The sequence below is a fragment of the Schistocerca cancellata genome, chromosome 2 (genome assembly GCF_023864275.1).
Source record: "Schistocerca cancellata isolate TAMUIC-IGC-003103 chromosome 2, iqSchCanc2.1, whole genome shotgun sequence".
Lineage (NCBI taxonomy): Eukaryota > Metazoa > Arthropoda > Insecta > Orthoptera > Acrididae > Schistocerca > Schistocerca cancellata.
The window spans coordinates 771,372,446-771,378,801 of NC_064627.1; the positions used below are offsets into that span (position 1 = coordinate 771,372,446).

Below are 6,356 nucleotides of genomic sequence, written 5' to 3' on the forward strand. Positions count from 1 at the left end.
TGTGAAGCACCCTGTATAGCTTATGCATCTAAGTGTGGGACTGTTAGCCACGAAATAGTTCATGACACAATAAATAGAAACTGCAGATCATTTTTGGAATCAGAGGCAAATTTATCCCTAACCTCGGTTTATCATAAGAAATGCGTTCTCATGTTCCATCACAATGGAAAGTTTAGATACCTAATGCATCTACTCACTGAGGGAGGTAGTCGCAAAGGCACAAAGTCAATGTTGTATGGAGCGTTAACTCCGATACAAGACGAAGACACTGGCCGCGCAAATGTACAGTCACTGACGTGAATACTACAAGAGCCATGTTCAATTCAGTGTGTGAGATCTATGTGGGCAAAAACACTTTGAACGTAAAGCCACAGTTGTTTTTGGCGGGTAGCCTAGTGACGCCCGTTACCAGAGAGTCAAAGCAGCAGGCGCAGGCTTTACTGCACTCGTCTACAAAATGGTCTTCCCCTCAACAACTTCCTTCACTAAAACGACGCGAACAAAAATAGCTTCATTTCAATGCTGATGACTGAAACGTCTGCATAGGGCATTGTGGTTAGGCAGGCAATAGATGATGGCGATGTGATGATAAGAAACTGTGACAAACATTGCGGACTTTAACTGTGTTATCATAGGTGAAGATTTAGATATCCTGCCATTGCTAACAGCATTTATTCCTGGAAGAGTAAGAGGGAAAATTCCCCCCGAGTTCTGTACCCGTCATCATCCTATAAATTCATTCTATATGATATTTTTCGACCCATCATGCAGCATGACACCAGCTCAAACACATTTGGACAAGGGAAGAAGAAAGTCATCACCATTTCGTAGAAAATCTATTCTCGAATAGGCATTACTGCTTAACGAACAGATAACGTCACTTGGTGGCGGACGCCAACAAGAGGATGAGTGACTCGTACAAATGCAACGAAAGATGCAGATCGAGACTCATCGCTGAAAATCATTTTTCGTAAATGTGTGGAAGGGTGTATCACTGGGGTCTGAAGCTTCTAAAAACCAGAATTTCGGTACTCCACTATTGACATACATTACCGTGGCCATGAATGTGAAGATTCACCCGAGCCTGACTCCAATGAGGAGAGAAGGATGCTGAAGCGGATTATGGCGACGAGGAAACCCGAATCCATGGCACCTTCGCTGACAGGATTATTATCATCAGAAACGACAGCAAACCAGTGCGAGCATCAATAGTTGAGGATACATAGTTGAGGATACATGCCGACGTGACACGCAAAAGATAAGACAAGTCACCTAGCCGGTCTCGGGGTAATATTAACTTTTATTGCTGTTTCTAATTTTTTTCTCTCGTTCTCATCTGTGATGTTCAACCACAATTCGCCGTGGCTTACGTGCCAGTTAGGATCGCCGTTTCAACAGAGGTTGTTCTCTTCCCATAAAATGCGCTGGCCGGCAAGCTCTTGCGCACCGACTTGGAAGAACCAATGAGGAGCGTGCTGGAGAAACCACGTGCGGGGCACTGATAAAGTATCGGCCCATAACAAGAGGCTCCCTCTGGCTCCAGGCTTCAGTTAGTTACTTTATTATATTCCGACACTAGAACACACCCCTCCACGACAACCTTGACCAACTAATTGTCTGATATTTCGGCTCAAGCGCGCCCAGCTGTATTCTGTAGTGAACTGTATACTGAATGTTGTTCAAATTAACTGTTTTACTTTAAAATAGCTCCATTCAGATACCCACATCCAGTACTCACTGGACCTGTACAAGATGAAAGAGGAAGTATATGATACCGAATGGATAACACAGTATGTAAAGGAAGATGGAAATGGGGAACTGTAACGCTCTATGAGGTTAGGGAATATCAGAAAGAGTCATGGAAGAATATGGGCTCGGTAGCAGGAACGTCGACGAAAGAATGAAGTACAAAAATGATCAAGGAAAGAAAGGAATACAGCAATGTTAAATCACGTAGAAATGAAATAAACACAAAGTGCAGGGAAGGTAAAGCGAAACGGTTGCAGGAAAAAAATGTGGAGTCGAAAAAGAAACAGTCGCCCGAAGGACAATTCATATACAAGAAAGTCAAAACAATATTCGATGGAATTAAGAGTGCAACTTCAACGGTTAAACGCAGAGCAATGATTGGATAGGCGGAAAGGGTACATTGAAGGCCTCGACAAGTGGGAGAAACCGTCTTATGACGTGATAGGAGAAGAAATGGGAATCGATATCGGAGATATACGGGATCCAGTATTAGAGCCAGAATTAACAGAGCTTTGGAGGACCTGAGATCAAATACGGCAGAACGCATCGATAACATTCCTTCGGAATTTATAAAATAACCGGAAAAGTGTCATCGAACTGCTATTCAAGTTGATTTGTAGATTCTATAGGACTGGAGATGTACCATAACACTTTTGGAAAAATATCATCCACACACTTCCGAAGATAGCAAGATCAGATAAGTGTGAAAACTGTTGTATAATCAGCTTAACAGCTCATGGATCAAAAGTTACTTACCACAATAAAATACAGAAAAATTAAAAAGAAAATCGATTATCTCTTGGGTGACGAAGGGCTTGGCTTTAGGAGAAGTAAAATCACTAGAGAAGTAGTTTTAGCACTGCGCTTCGAAAAGCAAGACTCGTTCATAGGATTCGTGGACCTAGAAGAAGCGTTTCACTATGTAAAATGATGCAAAATGTTCTAAATTCTGAGGAGAATAGGAGTAAGCTATAGGAAAAGACGGGTAATATACAGTATGTACAAAAACCAAGAGTGAGCGATAAGAATGGAAGAACAGGAAAGAAGTGCTCCGTTTGAAAAGACTGTAAGACAGAGATGCAGTATTTCTCCCTACTGTTCAGTTTATACATCGAAGAATCAATGACAGAAATAAACAAAAACTTGAAGAGTGGGATTAACATTCAGAGTGAAAGGGTAGGGCCTATCTATAGTAAGATCCGCTGATGATATTGACGTCCTGTGTGAAAGAGAAGTTGATGTATAGGAGCGGTTGAGAGGAACGAAAAGTCTAATAAGTACAGAATATAGACAAAGTAAACCGAAGAAAGATGGAAGTAATGACGAGCACCAGAAAATTAGATTAGCGATAAAAATTGGGTACCACGAAGTAGGTGAAGGTAAGGAATTCCGCCGCCTCGAAAGCAAAATAACAGATAAAACAAGAAACATGCAGAGATGACAATCCTTGCGAAGAGAAGTCTCCTAGTATCAACATCGGCCTTAATCTGCGACAGTAATTTCTGAGAATGACGTTTTGAACACAGCACTGTATAGTGGTGAAACATCGACTGTGGAAAACCGGAAAACAAGAGAATCGAAGCGTTTTAGATGCGGTGCATCAGAAATGCATTAATATTTAAAAAATAATGTACCGGTTGCATTCCATAGTCCAAGGCCATGAAAAAAAATGAAACGATCGTATGGCATTGTTGGCCCGGAGGCCTCACTAAAAAAGAATAAGCTGCACGAAAACGAGTCCAAACTAAATCAGTGCTATTATTCGCTTGGAAAAGTTAAATTAATGTGCATCTTTCTCTTCATACGAATGAACCATCCAAATTTGACCACGGGAATAAATCAATTTCGCAAAGCCACATTGTAAATGGTTGCGGCATATCTTTCATCAATAATGTACTTTGCAAACAGTGTGTCGACAATGAATTACGGGAAAAACCGTGCAGTCGTTCTTGTTGTTTTTTCATTGTTGTCTGTGCTGAAACAAAACTGTGCACTTCAGCAAGGAATTATAGAATTGTAAAGATGGCAAATGGCAGCTACGGAAGTAAGCAACGCAGTACTCGTTTTAAGACAAAACTATCAGCTTTCGTTAGTCGCTGCAGAGATGCAACGGTGAAATTTAAAGATGAATAGAAGCTGATGGAATGGAGTGGTAAAAGGTAGGTGCACAAGACACTTGTACGCAACATTTGCTTTGATAAGTGTAACGGCAACAACGAGTACAGTGTAACGTCAAGAAATATTATTCGTATCCTGTTGTGACTTGGCAAGACAGCCAAGCCACTATGATTGGTAGCCGAAAGGCACGCGTCTAAGCTCACGCAGGCTGGCGTGAGGTCTGGAACAGTTATAGGAGTTTATAGTAGGAAGAAAAGTACGTAGCTTCTGGAATACTTAACTTTAATCCATAATTGGTGAACATCGGTCTGACGGTACATGCATCACAAGATAAATAGCAAATGATAATGGCGCCTTGCTAGGTCGTAGCAAATGACGTAGTTGAAGGCTATGCTAACTATCGTCTCGGCAAATGAGAGCGTAATTTGTCAGTGAACCATCTCTAGCAAAGTCGGCTGTACAACTGGGGCGAGTGCTAGGAAGTCTCTCTAGACCTGCCGAGTGGCGGCGCTCGGTCTGCAATCACTGACAGTGGCGACACGCGGGTCCGACGTATACCAGCGGACCGCGGCCGATTTAAAGGCTACCATCTAGCAAGTGTGGTGTCTGGCGGTGACACCACATATCCCATGTTTCCCTATTACATGCAGGAGATTTTAGGTACCTGTAAACCCACAGACCGGTACAGTATCGTTGTAGGTACTTCCAAGCTATTTTCTAAATAACATATTCTACTCTGACTTAATTTCTTCAAATAAATCACTTCTGTTTTATATCTCCAATGTTTTTCAATGGGGGTAATGTACATGTTTTCCTAATGAATAAGTACTAATATTTCATAAAATGTATCGGTATCTTACTTGTTTCTCATTGTCTTGCTGATGATACCCTTTCATGTTCATAACGATTTTCGCAACAGCAACGTCTTTGTGGTTTATGACAGTGTGCTGTTGGGGGGAAATGTTGGCTATTATCAGTCCAGATACTTATCCTAATTATGCACATCAATGTGTTTTTTTTTAAATACAGTCATTATATACATCACTAACAGATTTGTAACTTAATAACCTATTATTGTGTATTAACTGAAAAAACTAAGAGCGGGAGGGAATCATTACATGACGCACTGCTATATTATCGTTAAAAGTAGGGCATCTTTTAACAACGACGAAGTCGGAACAGCTAACGGCTATAGATTATTGAACTTGCTAAAATCACGTTCTGCATCGGTGAATGATTAGTAGTTGTTTAAAGACTAAAACTGGTAGGGCGAAGTAGTCTGTATAACCTAAGATGTTAATAAGTATTTCCTGTCGGTTTGTATGAATGGGTTGCAAAGTGTTAAAACTTCTAGGAAAAGAAACACGTCAATACAAACAAAAACAAAAGTAGATTCGAAGCAATTATGCACATTTGCAGTATACAAACATTCAAGTACGTGCCGTAAAGCCACATCGCGTATAGCCTCGGTAGCGCAGTAGGCAGCGCGTAAGTCTCATAATCTTAAGGTCGTGAGTTCGATCCTCACCCGGGGCATAAATTTTTATTAATGTTGCATTCAGTCAACGTTCATTATTATTAGTTATTATTGTTAGCCCTTCGATAAAGGCTAGCCAGCGTCATTTTAAATATGATACTTGAGCTTTACAAGATCCTTCATGTCTTCACTTTGTCTTTCTTGCTTTGCAGCTTCCTTGTTCTTTTCCTGTTCTACCGTTAAGAACCTTGCCGGTTGTTCATTTTGTCGAAATTGTTTTCTGCTTTCAATTGCCTGCTTATTTATGCCTATTTCCTCTGGATCTTCACGCAATTTTCTATACCGGCCGGTTTGCCTTTAACAAACGCTGGGTCTACTGCATTTTATTTTCCCTGTCTGTTAGGCTTGATGATTTCTCCTAGATAGTAACATTGAATCCGTTTACTGATTCTGATTTTCTCACTCCACTTGTTCATGGAGCGTATCGTCTCGTTGTAAGCCATAATATCAGTTTTCGAAGGAGATTTGTAGTTTTCTTGTTACAATCTTTGTTTAAGGATTTCTGATTGCTCCTTTGCTACCACCACACTGTCCCCCGGAAATCCAAATATTCCGCAAATACCATACGATCAATTTGAAATTATCACTTTATCAAATGATTTTTTCATCTTTTTGTGTTAGTTTCGAACAATTTTTAACCACTATTCTCTGTTCGCTCTCTCAGATACTCAACAAGACTTGGGGTAATCTAACACATTGCCTAACTTCTTAGTATTTCTGAGTCCGATACTTTTATCATGCAGTTGACTGAAGTGTTTGTAGTTGTATAGCTTCATATAAAAGCTCCAGCGTTTTGTTACCACTTCCAGTGTCTTGTGGGAGAACACACAGTCGACTTAACTGGAGACTCAAAAGCAGTTTTAAAATTTATAAATGTTTTTGGAAATAAATTTCCTAAATGATTCTGGCATCATTGACTTTTTTCCGTCTAGATCGCTTAATATATGACTTT

The 6,356-nt window shown here is 40.4% G+C and overlaps 1 non-coding gene across 1 annotated transcript; it reads left to right on the top strand.

Moving 5' to 3' along the window:
- Positions 1-5,330: 5,330 nt before the first annotated feature.
- Positions 5,331-5,403, top strand: Trnam-cau (transfer RNA methionine (anticodon CAU)). The gene has a single exon. It is a non-coding gene; the product is annotated as a tRNA-Met (tRNA).
- The last annotated feature ends 953 nt before the right edge of the window (positions 5,404-6,356 follow it).